Raw genomic sequence first — 24,647 nt, 5'->3', positions numbered from 1 at the left:
AAAAAGAAAATTTAGAAGGAGCTTCCTTACTTTTGCCCCTCAATTTTCATACCTGTGCCATTTTTCTATAAGACAACGGAAGAGGGGCGCCTGGGTGGCTTAGTCGGTTAAGNTCTCTCTCTCTCTCTCTCTCAGAAATAAAAAACATTAAAAAAAAAAAAAGAAATTTAAAAAAAAAAGACAAAGGAAGAAACTATAGTCACATCTTTTAGAAATGTAAAATCAAGAGTATTTTTTTCTTCAAAGTTAAATTATGTTGCATGCAACAAAAACCAACATTAGTAATAACTGATTTAACTATTTATCATATATTAAAATAGACAAACCAAATTTCTAACATCCATCTCATTTCATCACACATAGAATCTCTGTGAGGTAGGACAGCAAATACTGTCATATAATCTCATCTTACAAATAAGTGACTAAAGTATAGAAGTTAAGACCTGGCTCTGAATCAGATTCATGCCAATATCATAACACCTAATGCTCAAAACCGTAGCTGAAGTAAAACAAAGTTACGGGATCATGTATGAATCATTTACAGTTACGTAAGTTGTATGTTTCTATTTGAAGAGAGAAAGTGAGACTTTGAGAATTTCCCACCCTCACTGAAACTGAAGAGTTTCATCCATAGAACAACTCAAGGCTGGAATGACATGTGGCTTACACATGCCCTATCCAAGGCTCATTTCTTTAGCATCTGCAGAGTAGCAACATCTCCCAACTTGACACCGAGAACCAGCCGCAATTAAGTAACAGCATTCCCTAAACTCCTCCAAGGAGAAAAAGAGATTCTCTGCTCATTTCACAAATATTAACAAGGACCTTCCTTCCATCAATCATGGAGCTTGGAGATTCTGACACAAGAGTGAAGTAAACCCTGGTTGCTGCTCACAAGGTATTTACATTCTTGTTCTCAGCAACCCAATAATGGACTAAAGAAATCATTGAAAGAATAAAAGAACAAAAAGATATCAGATGCTACTAAAATACTGTACACCTACATAGTTCCATTATATCTATAAGAATATGACAGCAATATCTCTTTGATGAGTTTTTACCATCCCAACATTAGCTGGCCTCTTCCTCTTTCTCTGTCCCCATCTCCAACTCCACTCCCTTGCTCACTTTCTCCTGGCCATATGGAACTTGTTGAAGTTCCTCAGAAGTACCATGCTTTCCGCCCACTGTTCCCACAACTTCCCACAGCTTGCTTGCCCACCTTATTCAGGACTTCCCAAATGTCATCTCCTCAGAGAGGCCTTCTCTACATAAACTAATGCACACGTACATTCCCAATCATCTTCTTCCTCTCTCTCACTCTCCTTTATTCACCACTTATCACTACCTTGTACTATACTGCACACTCACCTCTTTGTTTATTGTCATAACCCCACTCTAGAGTGTAAACTATGAGGCAGGAATGCGATCTATCCTCTTTACCATTATGCGTCTAGTCACATACATAATCGGCTCTCAATAAACACTTGGTGAATGAGTAAGTAGATAAGTAAGCTGATGAGATTCAGGGTAAGCCATTTATTTCTTAGACACCTTAAGTAAATTCCTCAGAAGTACAGTGAAAAATAGTAGGTTACAGGTTCAACTCAGAAGTGTATGACCTGGAAAGCCTGGGAAGACTACAGAAGAAAGAATTAGTTACTTAAGTATGGTACAAATTAAGAGTCCCCAGACTGTGGAAAAAAACTGGTGGGCATTAAGCCTGGGTTCCAGTACAGTAATGGAGTCAGAATCCTCTAAACAAAAACAAAAAACAAAAAAACTAGAAATAATAGCCAAAATGTGGTACCTTACATGAAATTATTTGACAGCATAGAAAACATATGATCTGCTAAAGAATGGATCTTTTCTTTCCTAAAGGAGGAAGGAACATGTTCTCTATGGAGGTAGAGTTAAATAACCTTCACATTTGAAAAGCACAGAATAGGGGCGCCTGGGTGGCTTAGTCGGTTAAGCGTCCGACTTTTGCTTAGGTCATGATCTCGCGGTTCGTGGGTTCAGGCCCCGCATCAGGCTCTGTGCTGACTGCCAGGACAGATTCTGTGCTGTCCCTCTCTCTCTGACCCTCCCCTGCTCACGTTCTCTCTCTCTCTCTCTCCTAGAAATAAATAAAAATTAAAAAAAAATAAAAATAAAAAAAAAGAAAAGCACAGAATAAACAATCTCTTCCTGGTTGTCTTCATCAGCGGCTTGTCTCTTATTCCTTGCCTGAAATTCCCTCCTCTCACGCACCCCTTGCATTTACTCATCACTCCCTTGATGAGCTAATGGCTTGTCATATGCTATTTAGCAACTCTAGAGAATGGTGGGTTGGCAGGGAGGGTCATACAGACAGAAGTGAGAAAGCAACTAAGATGTGGCTCAGAAATACCTTCTTTTTATGTGTCTGTTACTAAAACTACACAAATAATTGTTGAAAGTAAAATCCTGAAATGACTTAATTTGCTACAAATACTTGCTAGTAATTACCACTTAGTCATTGTCTTGACCTTTTACAGTGAGTATAGGATGAACATTGATTGGCTCTGCTCAGTTTTGTTTTTGTTTTTTTAAAGCAATGAGTTTCTGGTTCTAAAACTGATTTATTAAAAATAATTTAGTGCTGTCCCCACTTTTTTAATTTTTTAAAGCTTTATTTATTGTGAGAGAGAGAGCGAGAACATAAGCAGGGGAGGGACAGAGAGAGGGAGAGAGAGAATTCCAAGTAGGGGAGCCTGATGCAGGGGTCGACCCAGGAACCACAAGTTCATGACCTGAGCTAAAACCAAGCATCGGACACTCAACTGACTGAGCCACCCAGGCACCCCGTCCCTGCTTTTTTAAAATAGCGAAGGTAACGAGAAAAGTGACTGAGGCAACTAAAGGATCTTCATGAGATTAAAACCTTAATCTCTGAGATCACAATCACTATCCACCAAAGTGACTCTAGGCAAACCCCCTAATCCCCAAGATCTCATCTGTTAAATGTGGGTAGGACCGCCACGTCGCAGGTGTGCTGTGATGATTATATGATGTCAAGTGCTTCCATGAGACACTGACACATGATAAATGTTCAATATATGATCACTGCTTTTAATGTTCTAAAATCACAAAGCCAGGTAGGTCCAAAGTAGGTTTTTTCCATAGATTTCTTTTTATCCACCCCTATCCCACACCTCTCATTTTTAAAATTATAGCAACTAAATAACACTTTTTATAACTTTGAGTTGTACTCATAAACTTTTCTCTCCTCCCCAGGGCTAACTGAAGCATGTGTAAGTATATTTCAAGCTAATAAAAATGCAGTAATTCAATAAATAACGGCCACTCTACTTTGCCAATCCCTTCAGTCTAGTTTACATATTTAATGGGTATTTTCAGCTGTGTTTCTAGATAAATCCCTCACTCTTTAAGGGATCTGACAGTTGGTGCTTCTCTTCAGCACTCCTTTTTCACAATTATCTTTCTTTTTAACTTGGCATTGAGCAGAAGAGAGCGATTATCAGGAGACGTCATCTCTCCAGTCAGACAGGCTCTTAATGATGGCAAATGTAGCACAGCCAGCCCGATATCCTGAGGCTCGTAAAAGGAACATCCCCCTCCATGCTTCTGATCTCACCCTCGGTGCTGAGCAAGAGTCACAGTGTGCCGTGACACCTAAGGGGAGGATCACCTGAAGGAGCCCCATCTGAAATCCCACCACACCATCTGCTTTGCGACTCAGCACAGCACATTAACAACAGGAGAAGCAGATGTAAAGCTGAAGATGGCGCTAGGGGACGTCTGGTCTGGGAAAGGCACACTTACTTGCCCTAAAGCCAAAAGCAAACAGTCTAACTAAACCAATATGCAAAAGCAGTAGCTTAATAAATTTAGATTTTTGCGGTAAATCCCTCTGTGGAGTATTGTGCTTCATCTTTCCATTGTAAGGAGTCTCGGGCTTATTTGTGTGTGGTGCTATTTTAATTTAAGCAGTGCTGTTCTTTTGAACAACTGAACACATTATCGTAAATGCTTAATGGCTCTGCAAACAATTTTTACTCACTTTAAGCCAACACAACTATGGATAGAAGCTTCAAATGTAAATAGAATCAATCCATGTTTCCCAATTCTCTCCCTTCCCTGCTGCCTTAGGAGGCCCACTCTGGGTTCAAAAAAGGCTCAAGTTTAAGAGACTAACTAACAAAGCAGGCACATCCAATCAATAAGTAAAACATTATGTGTTACTTAGTTTTGAAAACATACTAAGGTCATCATCACAAGAAGACGTGCACTGTGCTGTATTTCCTGACACGTATTTTATGATTGGTTTTGTATTTTAATTATACGTGGGGGGTGGTCACCATGCACGAAATTCCCAAGGAGCTAGCTGGCCCTGGTCCAGCTTCGGCCAGCTTTCCCCAAGAACTCTAGTTTACTATACCCTGAGATCACATTTAAAATATTTAATACCAGCACAGGGTCCACAATGACCAATCATAATGATGCCGGCCATGACCAACACACCAGTGAGTCCTGGCTGAAGGCCAGCACCTTGGACACCCAAGCAGCCCAGGAAGGAAATAGAAGGAGGAGGTGACTGAAAATGAGATCGTTATGCAACCATTTGTGCCTGAGTGTATCAGCATCCAGCTCCCATTTCTCCGTGGTGTCCAAGAACTTATTAATACATTTTTGGAACTCTTGCAAAAAGCTGAATAGACTATATCTGAGGCATCCTTACCACTTGCCAGATAAAGAGAAGATTAGTTCATCATTTTTTGAAATTTAGAACATCTACAAAGTAATTTTTGGTTCTTTGTTCCTATGTCCCTGATTCCTTTAATATTTCCTCTCCTTAGAGGCAAAGTAGTACTCAAAAGCACACCTAGTCACATCTTAAGAGGTTACTCCTCTCCCTGCTAAAAACTTGATAAGTGATAAAGAAGGGAAGGCTTCCTGGGTTTATGAACTGGTAAACAGATCAAATTCTTCCTCTACCCAAAAAGCATCTATTCATGCAGCTCGAGAGAGAAGGGACCAACCAGTTAGAAAAAGTTTAGGATTTTAACTTTGACAAAATCCCTGACCCAATGTTCACTGTTTTTTAGCCATTTTTCATGTATCTAAAATCAAAGTCCAAGAAATCTGTGAACCTGTAATTCACAGCTTCTCTTACTTACCCATGAGTTAAAAATCTGATTCCACAGGGTGTGGCAGGTCTTACAAGTTTCAAAAAAGGAAAACTGCCAGACCACGTGTCTGTCTTTGGGTGGACAAAGATAAATCACTATAAGCAGATCTAGTTTAGTGAGGAGTAAACAAGGTGGCCTCACACAGTTATGCAAATGAAGGGTGAACTAGTACCCCTGATGAGGGGGAGGAAGGGTGACCTTCTGTGACCTGAGCAGGGTTACCCCTCTCCAGTACTCCCTGATAGGCACAGCAGATCAATGACGAGAAGGTGGATGAGTGTGCATAAGGACAGAGGAGCTGTCCTCTACCCATAGGAAAAAAGGGACCCAGAATCCCTCACTTTAGGACGTTCAATTTAATTAGACTGATGGATTGGGATTGTCCTGACAGAAAAGGAAACCTAGAGTCTGAAGGGATTAATTAACAGTCCACCAAAGCGGTATTAAAATTACTTTAAACTGAAAACATCAGAACAATCAGCAACCACAGAAAGAAAATTATCTAAGCTTAAGCAGAGGCTTCAGAAAATACAGCCTCCAGCACAGACAAGGCCCCTGACCCCCGCTGCCCTCTCTGCCCGGAGAGAAGACGAACCCTTAGCACCAGGACAAATGAATTCAGCTGTGCATTAGCATCAAAAAGCCCAACAGAGCTTCCCATACTTCCCCACTGAAGCTCTAAGCACCTCTTTTTTTTATTAAGTTGGCATATAAACCTTTATCTTTGACTATTCTGCAGGTTACTCAATACTGAGTACTCTTGCAAGCACATGTAAATAAATCTTTTGCTTTTCCCTGTTAATCTGCCTATTGTCAGTTAAATAGCAGGACCCAGACCTTTGGAAGCTAAGTGGGAGAGAAAAGATTTCCTCTCAACAGGTCCCAAAGACTGGGGGAGTCAGAAGTATAACCCAAGGTCAAAAACAGTATCTGGAGAAGGCTCCCACAAAACCAGTCACGCTGGCCTGGGGAGCGAGCGCTAGAGCAGCATGTGTGTGTGCACTGAAGAGCTGCGCCCTTGGAAGGCCGGTGTCGGACCAGTCCACGTGGCCTGTGTAAGAACCTGGACCAGATACCAGATGAGGCCTGTATTTCTGTCTCTCCTGGGAATCCTGAAGCAGATCTGAAACCTGGACCAGGAAAACTGCACACTTGTGGAGAGTGGCAGAACTGAAGAGATGGGGCGGTAACTGACTTGCAACTACATGTGTGCAAAAGAATGCTCAGAAAATTGGTATGAAAAATGAAAGAATATTAACCAGATTTGGACACCAATATGCACAAACCCACAGAGATAAAGAGAGGGGGAGAAAAAAAAAAAAAGCATTATTTTAAAAATTGCTAGTGCCAGAAATAAGAAGGGGAAAGGGGACTAAAATTTACAGATGATCTTCTATGTAAATATATTTGTATCTAACTTGCTAAATGCTTGACTCTGCTCACCATAATGGTTCTCCTTCAACATTTTTCTTTTCAGGAAATGGACCTCTATTCAAGCAATCTGAGAATAATTCCTGATAGCTTTTTTTGTTTGTTTCTCATTCCATACATTCATATTCATTGTCAAGACCAAGAGGTATGAACTCCTAAGTAGGTCAGTCTTCTTTCTTCTCTGCTTTCACCATCATTTCTGCTGGGACTATTGCAGTAGCCTCCTGACAGGTCCCTTGCATTGGCTGGCTCCTCTCTGCACTCCCAATTGCATTCACTACAGAGAATTTTTTTCCGTGTCTTACACTTCCCTATTTAGAATCTCTCAAAAGATTCCCATGGCTGCTAGAATCCTTAACAGCATGTTATCTTGAATCATTCTCTCCTCATTCATTACTTTTCAGCCACTAAGGTTTTTCTGGAAAGGGTCAGGCTCTATCTGGCCTCAAGCTCCACCTGGAAAGTAGGAGATGGTCCATAAATATTTGCTGAGTGCTCCAGAAATTAGGTATTTTAAGCTCCATATTACCGATGATAGGATGACTGTATGACCCAGTTTGCTCAACAGTAATTGTTTAGACTCAGTGAACCAGCATACTGTTTGATAAATTCTCACTGTCATTCTGGGCTGTGTGATAAGTAAGATATACAGGCACCCTATCTATAAGGAAGCTAAAATTCAGACAGATCAAATATAAAGTCAATTCTCTCTATTTGCAGTAGTGATACTCCCTATAAGCCACTGGGATCACTGAATTAGCAAATGCTCAACTATTGCTCTTAAGGGAAATACACAGTCAGCTCCTGTGAACCAATAGCCATAATTTTGTGAGCCAATCAATACACAATTTTGTTTTATGTGTGTTTCTGCTTAAAGACATCTTAATTAATATGAATTGTTGATTCATTAACATTGAACTTATGGCAGCAACACTGTAACTTCTGCCTGAACAAGCTTATTGAACATGCACATTTGCTCTTAAGCACAGAACAACCTTTTGCACATAGGAATGTTAGACAGCACTCTGTCACTACATTTGGAACTAATTTTAAAGAGTGACATCACAAACCAAAGGCATAAAAATGTGAAAAACATGGCACCAAACAGCCCATGAAAAGGACACTTGTTTACAGCCTGAGAGCTGAAACAAGAAGGCAGAGTGTTGCCTTGTTCGACCTCAGCTGGGAACGTTCTCACTGGGCAACTCGAAATTTTCACTGTTCAGTGCATGCTGGTGAATGACTGCAAAAGCACTAGACACACTGATTTGGAGTTATCAATAAATACTCACAAGTAGGCGAATTCACAAATATGGAATCCGCAAATACTGAGGATTGATTGTAGCTTATTTAAGGTTCTACAGCTGCTGTAGAGTAAGGACAAGCCCCTGATAATGTCCAAATTCACAGCCTTTGTCCATTCATTAGATCAGTACTACCAGGAAAAGAACTGTTCTTTCAAAAACAGGGTGCCATTACTCTAGGTAGACTGGCCATAATGAAGAAAATGTCAGGATTGCCAGTTTCTCAGAGTTCCAGCAGAAGGTGCAGCATGAAAGAGGCGAAAGTCTTCTTCATGAAGTAGACAAAAGTCTGTATAAAGCTAGTCACTAATCTACGACACCAGCACTGAATAGTTCAACTGCAGGAACTAGCTACTACTTCTTAACTGAAAATTCATAAGGGAGCCCAAAGTTACTTATAACAACAACAGGTGATTTCACAATGTGATGTAGGCTCTAAGATTAACAAAAATGTGAATTTATGCAATTCCAAATATTTTTAAGAGTCAAAGCTTGAACCGTCTACAAACCAATGTCCAGGTAAATTTATACGTAGAACATGAGAAATCACATATTTGTGCCTCCTTCTAGTCTAGGGGATGGACAAAAATCTTTGACAAGTTACCAGATCATTCTCACTATTCAGGAAATCCCCTCTAGAGTGAATTTCTCACTTCTTAGTAAATATTATGCTCTTTTAAAATACATTCAAAACAAGGACACCAGTCTGCAGGTTTATGAGCAGCCTGAATTAAATATTTTAAATTGCACATTAGTTTTCTATTCAAGAATTTAAGACTATTTAAGAATCAAGTACAAGAAAAATACTTCCCACTGGTCCACTTAATTTTAACTGACTCTCTTGGCATGTCAAGACTCACACTGCTCTACTGATACATGATAATGTTGAAATGTTTTTAGCTAGTTGACAAAATACTTAAGGCAATCTCAGAAATACTTGCCTTACATTTAAAAAAAAAAAAAGAAGGCATCTTCCTACCATTAAGAAAACATTAGGGGTGCATGAGTGGCTAAGTCGGTTGGGCCATGGACTTCGGCTTGGGTCATGATCTCGTGGCTCCTAAGTTTGAGCCCTGCATCGGGCTCTGTGATGATGGCTCAGAGCCTGGAGCCTGTTTTGGATTCTGTGTGTGTGTGTCTCTCTCTGCCCCTTCCCTACTCACACATTCTCTCTCTCTCTCAAAAATAAACATTAAAAAAAAATTAAAAGAAAACACTAGCTTAGAGGGTTTTGACATTTGGAGGAAAATAAACTCCTAAACTTAATTTAGAGTTCATAATTTGAACTAATTGGAGACTTAGAAAAAATTCTAATAGGAATATGAAATTTACTCTTTGCCCAGATTCCCCCATAAAGGTGTCACCTGCTCCCCATACCAGGATGAGGACAAGCTTATCACCTAAGATGAGATGGCACCAAGATGTACCTGCATAAACAAGCCTTCCTAAATTAACCCTTATCTTCCAGTTGCCACACATATTTATCTTCCCATAGTTTTCTACCCTTGAAAACCTAAAACCCTCTTCCTTTGACTTTATTACTTCTCTGAAATTTACTTTTCTTTTGTTAAGATGCTATATAAACCCAAGTTCTAACCATCCCTTTGAGTTACCCATCACTGAGTTTCTCCTATGTGTATGCATGCTACAATAAACTTCTGTTTGGTTTTCTCTCAATATTTCATCGTTTGTCAGTCTAATGTGCAGGACCCAGCTGGAGAACCTAGGGGACGAGAGAAAAAGAGCTTTTCCTCCTCTGTCACTATCTATGAGAAAGTTGCAAATGTAATGCTCTCTTATCCTAAATGCTTTAATGTTTATGTCTGGAGATCAAGAATATTCACTTACTAATCACAGCACAATTCTCAAAATCAGGAAGTTAAAACTGATAAAACACTATTATATAATCTACAGGCCTTATTCAAATTTCACTAATTGTCCTAGTAATGTCCTTTATCAATCATAAAAGACCAGAGTTTGTTCCCTTGGTCTAGGAGTTAATCCAGGATGACTTACAGCATTGAGTTGTCTAGCTAGTCTTTAGTCTTTTCCAATCTAGGAGAGTTCTTCAGTCTTCCTTTGACTTTTGTGACCTTGACATTTTTGAAAAGTAGGGTAAATCTACAAAAGTTATTTTGTAGCATGTCCCACTCCCTAATGTCTCTTCGAAATGAAATTCTTATTATGAATTTTTTGGCAGAAATATAACAGGAGTAGTGTCATATCTCTTATCAGGAGGCACATGCAGTTGATTTATCCCATGGATGACGGTGTCGACTTTGAGTACTTGGTTAAGGTTGTATCCGCCCAGTGAGTTCATGAATTTTTACTTATCCTTTATGCTACATAGCATCTGACACAAAAATTTTGAAACACTTCACAAATGAATCTACTTATATAATTTTTGTTATATTTTCAGAATTTTTGTTTGAGGGATCATCTTTGTTTTCCACCTATTTATTTCTTTTATTACCAAGTATAATGTTTCTAGTGTTTTCCCTTTTAATCTTATAATGTGTTACAGGAAAAGTGTAAACCATATCCCATAGGCCATCACGCTGGGGACTGGATTTCAGCACATGAATTTCGGATGGGCACAAACACTGAGTCCTTAACACACATTTAATTCCTCACACTCAAACAAGATGAATGAAGTGATACAAATGCAAATAAAAAGTGCCAGTCATTGGGTGTTATATGGAAACCAACTTGACAATAAACTATTTAAAAATAAAAAGTGCCAGCCATTAGAAAAGATACAATACTTACAAACAAGAGTGATCACAATAGTTAGATTGTAGGAAAACTGGAAATTCTCCATGTTTGTCAGGAAAACACTAAATTCTAGATCTACTCAATAACGTGCCTCAGAAATTTGACCCTTACAAATTACTTCTATTACTGTAACCTGTAATAAAACTAGCAAGGGTTGCACACAAGAAAAGACAGGAATACAAAAGAACTCAAATTTGTTTGAATTTATGGTCTTGTTGAAATAATACTGCAGCTATCATGTTTTAAAACATACACAATTATTTGACAAAGTGTAAAAAGCATACATTCTATGCTTTGTTTTGACATTCTAAGCACCAACACTGCCTAGGAATTGGTTTACTCTTTTTCTGACAGCAAATGCATAAACCTCCTTGGACAGTGCCTGAAAATCTACTTCTTAGTGGCCTCCTTGGGATCCTTGGCTGACACTGGTCAACTCTCCAGAGTGATACATATAAGACACAGATCAGATCATGTCACTCCCCTGCCCAAAACTTTGCATCCATCACACTTTGAAAACATTCAAAGCCAGTTGAATCAGTGTATCAGCAGCTATGGTCTGGCCTCCACCCCCCTCTCCACTTCTTTCCCTGTCCAGTCCACTCCACTGGCTCTGCTGTTCTCCAGCACACAAAGCACAGAGCTGCTCCTCTGCCTAGAACATTCCCCCCTCCCCAAATTCCTCTGTGCTTTGCTCCCTCTCTTTACTCAGGCTCTAATGTTGCCTCACTGGGGAAGCCTGCTTTGATCCCTAGCCAAAACAGTGTCCTGTCCTTCCCACCTGCCTCCCTTATATTATTTTCTTACTGGTGCTCCTCAAAGTCTGACATTAGATCGGGCATTTGTTTCCATGTTTATTTTCTGGATTCTTCACTAGAAAAGAAGCTTCAAGTGAACATGAATGTTTGTTCACAACCATAGCCCATCTAGAAGAGAGGCTGCCACACACTGACATATACTGAATGAAGCACTAAATGAGTGCTTAAATTTCTATGTGACAAAATGTATGCATGCATGCATATACACATGCATAATGCATGCATAACACATGTGCATACGTGTATGCACACATGCATGCATACATGCATGCATGGATATATGCATACATGCGTACAGACAGAATATGAAGGGTGGCAAGTCTGTCCTTGCATGAGAATCACCTGTAGAACTTTGAAACTCCAAACACTATGTCCAACCCCTGGAGATCTGGAGATCTGGATTCCCCAGGCATTCCCAAGGTTCATTCTGATTCAGAGCCAGGAGCCAGAAACCTCTCACAAGAGATTGAGCTACCTATTAACCAAAGATCCCCTTCAACTTGGGGATTCTTAGGCGGTATGTCAGATGCTGTGCTTTAGCTGCCTGCTCTTGGCTAAGAATGACTTCACCTATAAAAGCAGTGACTGCAGCCCACAGTGGTATGGGCCACAGTGACCTCATCCTCTTCCCAGAGCCTACTTCCTTGAGGAATAAACACAATCTCTTAACCAATGTTTTTTATTTGTGAAGAAAGGATGTGCACACCAAGAATGCAAGTTTCTTTTGTTTTGGAAACCTACTGAATGCTGTGATTGTTATGAGCAGGCAGTTGGGGAGGGAGGAATAAGGAAGAGTAATGAAGGGACAGGTTTGGATAAAGGACACAAGATTGCAGGGACAGATTGTTCTTGCCTTGGGAGACTCACTGAGAAAAGGATCACAGGGTCACATGTTTACCAATAGTCTTCAATGCTTCTCTCTCAGGCCCTGAATTCAATACCGCTCACTGAACCCTCATGGTACAAACTAAATATTTGTGTCCCCAGAATCCCTATGTCAAAACCTAATTCCAGTGTGATGGTATTTGGGGAGGAGGGGTGGTCTTTGAGATGTCATTAAATCATGAAGGTGGAGCCTTCATGAATGGGATTAGTGCCCTTATAAAAGAAATCTCAGAGAGCTCCTTTGGCCCCTCCATCATGTGAGGATACAGCAAGAAGATGAACCAGAAAATGGTTCTCCCCAGACATGAATGGACACCTTGGTCTTAGATTTCCTAGCCTCCAGACTCTGAAAAATAAGTTTATGTTGTTTAAAACCAAGCTGGTCTATCATATTCTGTTACAGCACCCTGACCTCACTAAGATACCTCACAGCAGCCTTACTGAAAACTCATTATAATCCTACTGTATAAATGAGTAAGCCAAGCTATAGAACTACCAAATGACTCTTACACAATCACAGTAGGTAAGTGAAAGATCCAGGGTTCAAACCCAGTTCTTTGGCTTCAACAAGGGACCCACCATCCCCCTCAGAATTTTGGTTGGCGCTTCCATCACCCAGCCCCATCCACTGACATACACTCGCCCTTGCTGCCTTCAGTAATTCCTGACCCTGCTTGCACATGAGAATCACCTGGAAAACTTTTAAAGGAAATACTTGAGCTCTATACACTAATGTAGTACAGACTCTACAGTCTCAAGTCTAATACTTGAGACTATAATTAATTGGCCCAAGGTGGGCCATTAGTATTTTTTTAAGCTACCTAGACAATTCCGTGGTACAACTAGAGTTAGAAACCACTGCTCCAGGTCACTGGGCAGGAGGTGCATGCCCTAGTAGAAGTACCACAAACAGCATATATATAGAATGAATCCACAATACAGAAAAGATTAGAGAAGAGCTTGGCTAAGGAGCTAGAGATGTGGTTCTGGCTCATCCTGAAAAGAAGCCTGAGGTACTGAGCCCAAGTCTAAAATGGCAATGGGTTTGCTAGGGCTGCCATAACAAAGTACCACAAACTGAGTGGCTTCACCAACAAAAATGTGTTGTCTCACAGTTTGAGGGCTAGAAATCTGAGATTAAGTGTGGGCAGAGCTATGCTCCCTCTGAAGGTGCTCAGGAAAGATCTATCCCAGGCCTGTCTCCTAGTTTCTGGTAGTTCCGACCTTGACAGCATAACTCCATCTTCACATGGCTCTCTCCTACAGTGTGTATATGTCTATATCCAAATTCCCCCTTTATTAAAGGCCCTGGTCATAACAGATTAGTCACTCACCCTACTCCCATATGTCCTCATCTTAACTAATTACAGCTACAAGGACTTAATATCGCCAAATAAGGTCACATTCTGAGGTTCTGGGGGCAAGGCAAGGACTCCAAGATATCTTTTCTGGGAGAAACACAATTTAACCCACAACAGGCAGGTAGAGCCAAATTCTGAGGCAATGGTCCCCAAGCATGCACTTAGGAACACAGACCTGTGCCAGATGTCTACTCCACTCACTGTCCTGACAAGTTACACTGTGAATGTAATGAAAGCCCAGAAAAGTCCTTCGGTAAAGCAATCTGTTAGCTCTGTTAACAGTGTCTCTCAACTTGGACCATAAAACCCTTTCCACATCGCATTTACTAACCACCTAAGCAACACAGTTTAGGAAACACCATAACTATCTAAGTATGGAGTAGCCATGATGAATTAAAGTCTCATATGAGGGTGAGAGTGTCAACACCAAGGAGTGGACAATCTGATATGGAGCAGTGAGTCTCTCCTTGAAAAAACACCCACAGAAGCTAAAAACAAAACATAAAGTATCATGAACTACCATTTCTCACAATACTATGGTAAACAATCCTGAGTCTTATTCTACAATCTATAAGGCCAATTTTTTGTAATATGCTAATTGATTTCACAGATTGACAACATTTCAGCCCTCTGGGGAGCTGAGTTTGGGGTACAGGGATATTGCAATTTGAGGTAAGCCATGTTGTAGCTAGAGAAACTAAGTATTATTCCAGCTCCCCGTCGAGATCAAGCTGCTGCCTAAAACTAAATGGAAGTCAGAGAAAGTAACTTTTGCCTTCTTTACCTCCTTCCCCCCTCAGAAATCCATTCTGTACATGATATAGCGCCTTATTTTTTATTTTTAAAAATTTTTAATGTTTATTTTAGGGAAAGAGAGAGTGTGTTTAAGTACGCATGAGTGGGGGAAGGGCAGAGAGAGAGGGAGACACAAAATCCAAAGCAGGCCCCAGGCTCCAAGCTGTCAGCCCAGAACCAGTCACAGGCCTCAAATCCATGAACCATGAGATCATGACCTGAACCAAAGTAAGAAGCCCAACCGACTGAGCCACCCAGGTGCCCCTATAGCACCTTATATACAGAGGAGACCACCACCTGCTGAACTCAAAATACATTCTGGATTGGAACACAAACTTTGGGAAAGGCTACCTTAAGTAGCATACAAAATAATCCAACACACAGTGTGGCTTGTCAACATAAAACCATGTAATTTACATACTTCCAAAGCAAGATTTGCTCAAACGGCTCCTTGAACATAGGGAAACCGTGGGTCATTTCAAATCTGAAAGGCTTACGTTTTTCAGGTTTTCTCTTTTGAGCAAACTAGACTTTCTAAACTTTTAATTCAAGAGAGAAATTACAATGCAACACCAAAGTGGTCCTTTCCTCAGCAGCAAATTAGAGAGGGCTAATTTGTGGGCACAGCCATGCCCTGTTATCAGTACCTTGTCACTTTAATTTAGCACAACCAAAACCTCACCATTCCTTTCATTTTTTACTTCTCCACATAGAATTTTAGCCTTCACGCTGGGTTTCAAAGAGTCCAAAATAAAACCAGCCCACATTAAGCAAAACAGCCACATAAGACCTTTCCTTTATGTGTAAGGAAAAAGACTTTCAAAGTTCAGAAGGAGGATTTTTTTATTTAAAGCACTAAGTAGTCTTGGTAATGTTTTTAAAGACCTATTTTAAAATGCTGAGACTTTCTCCTCCATTGTGCCGACGTGCATGTGGACAGACACGGAGATTTCCTCTAACAGAAGCAACAAAGCTGTTACTTGAAATCTATACACTTTGATCCACTGCTAAAACATCTCAGCTATGCAAGTGTCTCGAAGATCCATGAATTGTCAAGCTGGAAGATACACCTTCCATCCTCCTGCCCTGTGGGGCATTAATGGACAAAAATGACAGCCTGGGCTCAGGGGACATGCCAGTCTCCAGATCCTCAATATTCTGCTCTTACAATAGTGACTCTAGCCATCCTTCAGCCAGAGGAAATAGACTGTCAAGAATTGTAGAAGAAACAAATGCTACGGCATCAAGCTATAGGTGAGCATAAAGCATGAAGTGCAAGCGACCTCCAGTCCTTTATTAACTCTCCAGCAGAGGCTACCTTCATCAGAGAGAGTTGCTCTCCGAAACAAAAATTAATTGCTGTAAACAGAAATACATGTTTTCCACAGCCTCACAGGTGTCATTCAGCTTCCAAAATCTCACAGCCTTCACCATCTCCACCTGCCTTTCTGAACCTCTTGAAATTCCGAGCAGATTCCCCAGCACTTTCACCCCTCAAGGAGCAAAAAGCCTTAAGTATATATATCACCTGAGCTCTCATTCTGCAAATCCTTTAGTTGGAAATATTAGTAACGGGGGATGGCTGTATATCGGCCATCATGGTGGCAAGTTGTAAAAAGGCACCATCAGCACAGAAACATAGACTCTTTGCAAACTCAAATGGTAATTGGAATTTAGAGCTAGTGTCCTGCCATAAATCGGTAGCTTGCAGCTGTCACTGGGAGTAAAAAGTCTGCCTCTGGACTGAGCAGGAACCCGAAGCCCATTCCAGAGAATGTTTCCTTATACAGATGTCAGCCTCACCGTTTGCAAGGAGAAGAATCAGTTTCACATCAAGCCCCTGCCCCCTCGCCGAGGGGAATGCGTGGCAGAGCTGGAAAGGGCAGAGCTCTTTCCATCAAATAGGAAATCTGACAGACAGAGGCACAGCTTAGTAGAGCACCCCAAGGATCACATTTCTTGTTATAGTCTGCCTTTATTTTTTATTTTTCTCTGACTCCCAGATGCAAGGAGGCCCAGGGATGGAATGAAAGTGAAAGTTATAGGTCCCTGAGCAGACCACAGTCCCTACCTGCTTTGAATAGCATGTTTCAGGTGATTCTATTCTATTCCTTTCTTGGCCCACAGAGTTTGATAACTCATCACAGCCCCTGACTTGGTGAAAAAAAAAATAAATCAAACAGATGGCAAAGACTAACGCCAGAATTCGTGTGGGGCTTTCAGTGGTGTTTTGTTTGCAAATGGAAACCAAGTCTCTTCCTTGAGCCTTGCAGACACTCACCACCCTCCACCAGATCCTAAGATCTTCACGAGGTAGCACTTTCAGAGGAGAGGGTGATGTGGTTGCAGACATCTGCAACAGGGCCCAGATGGTCAAGCTAGGGCTCAGCAGCTGGCCTGGTGACTGTATAGACGCTGCTTCCCCATCCCCAACTGAACCCGGGGTTCAATTTCCACATCATGGGACATGCCAAATCAGGCATGTTCTGGTTATCATTTATTAAGGCATTTGTATGAAGGGCCTTATCATTGCATGGGCAAAGGAGAAAGCAAAATATAAAATCACGCTAAATTGAGGACCCTCAAGTTGGACTAGTGTGGGCCGGTCCATACGTGGATGTGCTCTTCCTTTGCAAAAATCAAAACAACCTTCTAACTATCCTTTGAAGAAGAGTACGGGGTTCATGCCTGAAAGCACGCAGCCCTTCATCACTCATAGAAGTGCCCAGACCCGTTTGCCCAGTCTCTAACCGATGAGCCAGACAGAACCACTGCTTCTTTCTGCAGGCTGACTTGCATTTCAGATTTCAGGCAACTCTTCTAAAACAGGCTCTGGCACTCAAGAGCCTCAAGGTGTGGGTCTCATGTGATGCCCACCAGGAAACAAATGGCTTTTACATACAGAGCCATTTGGAACCTTAAGTTCCAGGGCTAAGTACCCAGGGGTCATGAGGCACCCTGGCAGAGACGTGACCACCAGTGTGAGTAACAACAGCAAACCCTCCCGTGGTCGGGGAATGAGAAGCCAGGGAGTCACTACTCCAGCTGAGAGAGCTAGAATCACCAGCCTGCCCCACATGGACTTTGCACCAAAAAGCTCAATACCTTTGGTTCACAGCAGAGGGGCACACTGTTCTCAAAAGGGAAAAACACCTATTTTAGCTAAATCTCTGAAACCTAGGGAAGTTCAAGAACTCTAGAGATAACAAGATATTCCAAGAAGGTAAGTCTTTTTCTCTTTAAAGTCTTTTGTTCCTTTTACATGGCTCCAGACTTAAAAAAAAAAATAAAAATAAACAGATAAAGGGAAGTTGCTACTCTAGAGTGCAGCCTCTCTCTACCCCAAGTTCCACATGGCCAGTAGTGGCCAAGGAGGACCTCTAAAGGAGCTCAAAAAGAGTGAACATATAAACTCAACCCAGGAGTCAACACGAAATCAGAGACATGCAAAGACATTCAAGAGTCTACAACATGCCTGAGGCTACTACCCTACTTAGAGCAAGGACACATCAGTCAGAGGCAGAGAGGTGGCCAAACATGAAAGCAGACAAAAACTGGAATCAGAGAGGCCACCCCAGCTCTGCCCAAGGGAGTAGAAGCCCCGCCACCAATTCACACCTCCACATCCCATTGCCAAGTGTGAGGTTCCCAGGCAGGATGGAGAAGTCAGGCTCCCCTCGCAGGACACCTCTGGCCAGCTCTCCTCGTTGTGATTCCTTGTTTACCTCGCACTCTCCTGCTTACCACCGAGCTTCCCTTGAAGTTTGCTAAACAGAGATGTGCTCGTCAAAGAATGCCAGGGGTCTTGGTTACACTTCTCACAGTAAATCATCAAATTGGCATCTTGCTACAAGCCTGCCAATTGCACCTGCCCCTGGGAGGTAGCTCTGCTCTGCTGGAGCCGACAGCCTGTCTTCTGAGCTTGTTTTCAAGTAAGGCAACATGTTGAGGGCTGGGGGGTGGGGGGGAACGATGACACAGGATGCTGGTTTGCTCTCCTCCAGGCCTCTCAATTTCACTCTTTGCTCCCAATCCAGCTGAAGGAAAACCAAGCCCATCCATCACCATAAATACACCGAGAATCACATCTTATAACGACAACCTGTCCATGGGGACATGTCCAAGTTTGTTTATTGATGTTTTTGCTTTAATAATCTTATTTCGAAGCAATCTCAAGTTTACCATAAAAAAATTGCAACTTTAGTACAAAGAACCTTCTTTCTTTCTTAATGACTTGAAAGTACCTTGACAACCCTAAGCTGCAACACTCACTGATACGTGAGTATGCATTTCCTATGACAATAACATTCTCCTCCATGACCACAACACAACCATTAACATCAGGAAATTAACATATAATACATGTCACATTTGCTCCTTGGACCACATTCAAATTTCACCAAATGTCCCTATAATGTGCTTTATAGCAAAAGGATCCAGTTTAGAATCACACAGTGTTTTTAGTTGTTCATGTCTCTTTGGTCTTCTTCATCCTAAAACACCTCCCCCTTCTAAGTCTTTCCTTGATTTTTGTGATCTTGACTTTTTTTTAATTACAGGCTGTTTATTTTGTATAATGTCCGTCAATTTGGCTTTGTCTGATGCTTCCTGTGATAATAGAGTCAGATTATGACTTTTTGGCAGGAAAATAATGGAAAAGTGAAGCTACATCCTTTTCCTTGCATGTTACCAGGTGGTAAAGGATTCTGCTGTGTCCCATTGCTGGTGATGTTCATTTCTTTTCCCCCAGCTTGTGTGTGTGTGTGTGTGCACGCGCGCGCGCGTGCACGCTCAAATCCCCACATGTCCATGAAGACAGGCTGACCTGGGAGAGAGGGGGCTTGGGCATATCTTGATTTGTACCCTCTCTGCTCCACCGCACCTGCCTCCTCCTTGGAGGGAACTGTAGTAATAGTGATAGTAATGACATCTGAGTTATACAGACATATTTACAGAGATGGGATAAAGTAGAGGAAAGAAGAGAGACGCTTTTGTGAACAAATACCTTAGGTCCTCACACAAATTTTCCAGAGCTAAATAAGGTTAGTTGCATTAACTTTTTCATGCCAGAAAAGTCCCATTTCACTCATTCACTCAAGCCCACAGACATTTATGGGGAGCTTCTCCCCATTAAGCACAGAGACACCAATGTCTGTTGGACACTGCCCTGCCCCCAGAGGACAGCATGGTCTCTTACAGAAAGGTTATAAATAAGAGCTACAGTACAGTATCAAGGAGACGCTTGACCCAGCCCAGGTTGAGAGGGAAGCAGTCCAGCACAAGGAATGACTGGCTCAACACAGTCTGCATGTTCTGCCTGAAAGCAGATGTAAACAGATTCCAGATGAGCCTGCGAGCAAAAGTGAACTACAGCAGAGGGGAGATTGGAGAACGAGGTGGACAGGAGCTGAGTCAAAAAGGGTTTGGATGCTCAGCAAGAGTCTATAAGCCACCGGGAGCCACAGAAGGGTTTGAAGCCACCTGGCAAGATGATACGGATATTTTTGCAACAATGCAAGCCATCTACAGAGGGGAAGAGGCAGGGAACAGAGGGAAAGACATAGGTTAGGAGACCAGTGCAGTCATCTTCGGACCAGAGGCTGAAGAGGGTTGTTAATCTGGGGCAGGAACAGTGGGGAGGAAACAGGGGCCACATTCTTTACTAACACAAGATGCAGTATCCATGGGATTTCGCAGGAGTGTGAGAAGTGGAGGAAAGAACAATATCGGGAGTGCCCAGAGGGCTCCTGGAATAAATGGGTGGGAGCGGAGGTGCCTGTAATCAGAATCCAGACTATAACGACAGTAGGTGTTGCCTATTGAACACTTCCAGGCACAAAACCAATTTCCCAACCTCTAATCTGGAATCCCAGTGAAGTTATATGCAACCTGATTAGTAGAGTGTTTCAAGGACAGAGTTTGCTGCTATGGATGGACACCATGGCATGCTGAGTTTCAGCCCTAGTACTTTAATTACATTTGAGTTCCTAACGTTACCTGCTGCAATGATTACTGTGGGCATAGCTAGGAGTAGTTTTACAGGAAGACAGAGAGATGTTTTAAGACTTGCTTACCCTTGCCCCTCTCACTACCACCTACCACTTTTGTCTGCCTAATCATTTCCAGTAATTCTGGGCTTGAAGCCACATCTTGTTGATTTAATTTCATAGCACGCCCCTCGTGTGTTTATTTTTTTCTTGAGAACGGTATGAGATCCTCGAGAAAAACTGAAAACACCACACAGTATTAAAAGGCTAAGCTTTGTAACTGGACATTTACTTGGTGAAAGATGAAATCCCAATGTTTGGCTAGGGTTTAGAAGCAATCATAGTTCTTCTCTCCCAACACTTTTTTTTTTGTTTTTTTATTTAATGTTTTATTTATTTATTTGAAAGGGAAAGAGTGCATGTACACAAGCGTCAGAGAGGCAGAAAAAGAGGGAGACACAAAATCCAAAGCAGGTTCCAGGCTCTGAGCTGTCAGTGCAGAGCCCAGCTGGGGAATCGAACTCAGGAACTGTGAAATCATGACCTAAGCCAAAGTCGGATGCTTAACGAACTGAGCCATCCAGGCGCCCTACCTCTCCCAATATTTTGTTTTGTTAATGTAAAATCAAGCACTTCTGCTACTTCTTGTTTTAAACCACTTCTCTATATATACCCAGTAAGTAAATATTCAGGTCAGAGGTAGGAGATAGGGACTTTCCAAGTAAAATCCATCCAATTTGACAGTTGCATAGATATTTTGCACAGTTTAATTTTGCCCTGTGGGAAGGAGAAACACAATAGTCTCATGGTTGTTTTGTAGGTGATCTCAAACCTTTTTTCCTTCACCTATTTCGTCTTTTTACTTACCTGTATTCTTTAATGCACTGTAGTTGGTCACTGGTCACACTTTGTTACTGCTCTTCTCAATGAGAAGCACATGACTTCTCATGGTAACATGGCTAAGCTGACCCTGAGTCATATAAACCTGGGCTCACTTGGTGCCTCTACATTACACCCACATGAATACTCTTAAGCCTATTTCTTCCTGAGTACAATTAGAGACAATGATAAGCTCACCTAAGAGGATTTATGTGAAGATTAAGTTGCATTATGTATGTGACAAGGATTCTCTCCTTGACCAAATTTTAATCAGGCTATTCTGAGTCCTCTGCTCAATAAAGCCTGGCCATGAGCTTCTACCTCTGACCCTGCAGAATCCAATTTTAGCAAGAACCCTGCTAAAATCGGTTTCTTTAAGAGAAAATTCCCACCCTCAATATTTGTCCAAACTCCTCATCCACCACTACCCCCCACGTTATATATGATCACCCTGGGCTGCCTTCAGCAAGAATCCTTTTGTGTCAGTTTCACAGAAATCTCCTGTTCTTGATGTTTCTTCTTAGCAATTTTCTCTCTCTGACCCCCTCTCTGATCCTTGGCTGTAAATCTCCACTTTCCTTTATTGTATTCGGAATTGAGCCCAGTCCTCATTTTCCCCTATTGCAATAGTTCCTGTAACATCAGTTTTCCTGTTTTAACTAATGTACAGCTCTGGGTCTTTTTGACAATGTGAAAGCCTCTCATGTTGTTCCCAGTGTGAAGCAATTTTCAAAACATTAAAAATATGATCCTCATACAAACACAAAATGAATACATATTAAAGATGTATTTAATTCAATGAGAAAAACAGCAGGATGGAAAAGTTGTTTCAGAGGGTTCTAGGAGAGGAGACAAATTTATACATAGTCACTGAAAGAAGTGTTCTGAAATAAGACTGCTGAAGTAGATAGAACACTGGATAATGCCTTGCAGAAAAGCAAAGTTATATTTTGGGGGATAATCTTTTCTCATGGAAAAGAATCATTTGCATTGCACCATTTCCTATAGGTATTAATCTGCCCTTACAGACTTGTAAAATACTTTAACCAACAATAAATAGTAAATCAAAGAAAAGCAAAGGCAACACACTTAGAGAATTAGATAATCCTTGGGTGGGGCCAATAAGCTAGTACGACTTTGAAGGAACACACAGCCATCCCTTTGCCTATTGGCCTGTTTTCAAGTTTAAAGTATAGTATATATATATTTTCCTTTATATTAGAATATCATAGGTTTTCAACAAATGTTGGCCAGAAACTAATTATTTTGAGAATGCTTTATACAAAACCCTACAGGGCTCAGGCAAAAACATAATAAGAGGAAAATTCATAGCATCAAATGCTTTCACTGAAGAAGAAAAGGGGGAAAATACAAGATGACTGCATCATGTTATGAGGTTTATTAACCTAAATCTGATAGCTGAACCCTAGGAAAGACAGACGAGTAAAGACTGAAGATAGGAATTTTTATTAGAAAGAAACCAGCTGGATAAACAAAATTGGACATAGTCTTAAACTCTACTGAATAAGATAGAATAGCCACAAAATATATAATCAATTGAATTTTAATTCACTTATATATTAAGACAAGCAATAAACTAAGACCCAACAGAAGGTCAAAACACCTTTTTATATGGCCTCTCACAGTATAAACTTTCCTCATTTCATTTCTACTTTAACTTTTCTATCCCTTTGAATAGCAATGCTTAAAATATCTCTTGCTCAAAACAGGAAGGGTCAGTTTTCAAAGGCTGAGACAATTGAAAGAAGGTTCAAGCTCACCTTTGAATTATTATGTCAGAACACATAGGGGTAAAAGGAATGGCTATAAGAAGTATCTGTAAGACAGTTCCCTCAGTAGCAAACACACATTAACAGGGGAATGGACAGCATGTTTGTGAAGACAGAGCTAGAATGCCTCGGGTCCATTTACCATTGCTTTCCCTTGAGAAGCCCATATAATCTCTATAAGCCTCAATTTTCTCATCAACATGGCCAATAACACACATTTCACCAGGACTGTAGTGAGCATTAAGTGAGCTCATGTTTATACAAACTTTGGCATAGGCCCTGATGCACAACAGATACTAGTAAATATGTCCTATTTTTTCCTGTCCCCAGGGTCACTTTTTTAAAAAAAATGTGTAAATACATGAAAAGCAGGAAAGGGCTTTTGAATTGCATTCTCAGTGCCCTAGAAAGTAGGGAGGTTAATATCTCTTTCATTTCTATTTTCTTTTCCTATCTCTAGTACCTTAAAGTTTCTTTCACTTGAAAACTCAAATGTATATTCCTTTAAATGTAAGCATGTAATTAATCATCACAGGTTCTTTCTAATAAAGCTCCTTTCACTGCTTAATTCAAGAAACATGATAAGGAAACTCAGGTAGAAATCAGAAAGGGACTGACTTCACCAACCTCATTTATCTTCCTGCTTTGTTTCTATTATTTTATTTACCTCCTGTCATATAATTCCTGGATACTTGAAACAAACAAAACAAACAAACAAAACATAAAATAAAAAAAACCTTTGCTAAGTAAGGAAACCAAAGAGCAAAAGTTTCCTCCCAAGGGAATGACAAAGGCAAGGGATCAAAAAACAGCACAGCTGCTATTGTCACAGTCTTACCTTCCTCCATAAATCCCACTCAGGAAATAAAGGATGACCTGAACTGCAGCACCGTGATACTTTTTCTTTTAGACTCGGTCCCCTGATAGACCTGTTTAACAGGTCTGTGCCCAGTGTAGAAGTTCCTTCCTCACTACTTCCCAGGCCCCCCACCCCCAACCGCACAGGCACTGAAAAGCTTCCTGTTTCTGACTCCTCTCTGGAAAACACCACCCTCAGCTTAAGACTCTGATCTCCTAAAAAGATTATTCCCCACCTTTCTGGCATGTTCCAACCCAGAACTGACTTTCCATTTCAGATGTACTGACTTACTAGAGGAAGCCAGGGCAAACCCAGCTTCATTAATGCTAAAGTTTAACGGGACAAGGAGCAGACACTTTGTACCTAACGAACAAGGCAACCTAACCTAACCAACCTAACAAGGCAACCAGCAACACCTGCCCCTGAGGCAGATGCCATGTTCTGCCCCTTTGGCTGGACAAAGACCTTCAGTCTCCAACTGGGCTTCTGCCTTGCCATCTGGAACCTGCCTCAATCCAAGATGCATATCCATTCCAGGTTCTGGTTCCTCCTTGGTCTATCTTTCTGCCTATCACTAGCCCACCCATGC

At 41.2% G+C, this 24,647-nt stretch overlaps 1 protein-coding gene across 1 annotated transcript in view; it reads right to left on the bottom strand.

Annotated features, from left to right (window-relative positions):
• ELMO1 (engulfment and cell motility 1) overlaps positions 1-24,178 on the bottom strand; it is a 484,527-nt gene extending 460,349 nt beyond the window's left edge. Inside the window, exon 1 of the mRNA XM_077775357.1 lies at positions 24,038-24,178. The gene's annotated coding sequence lies outside the window, so the exon portion shown is untranslated. The remainder of the gene's footprint in view (positions 1-24,037) is intronic.
• Positions 24,179-24,647: the final 469 nt, after the last annotated feature.

The sequence above is a fragment of the Crocuta crocuta genome, unplaced genomic scaffold, assembly GCF_008692635.1.
Source record: "Crocuta crocuta isolate KB4526 unplaced genomic scaffold, BGI_CrCroc_1.0 scaffold197, whole genome shotgun sequence".
NCBI classification, from domain to species: Eukaryota; Metazoa; Chordata; class Mammalia; order Carnivora; family Hyaenidae; genus Crocuta; species Crocuta crocuta.
The sequence above is the reverse complement of the archived record's forward strand: the minus strand, read 5'-3'. Positions and strand labels throughout refer to the sequence as shown.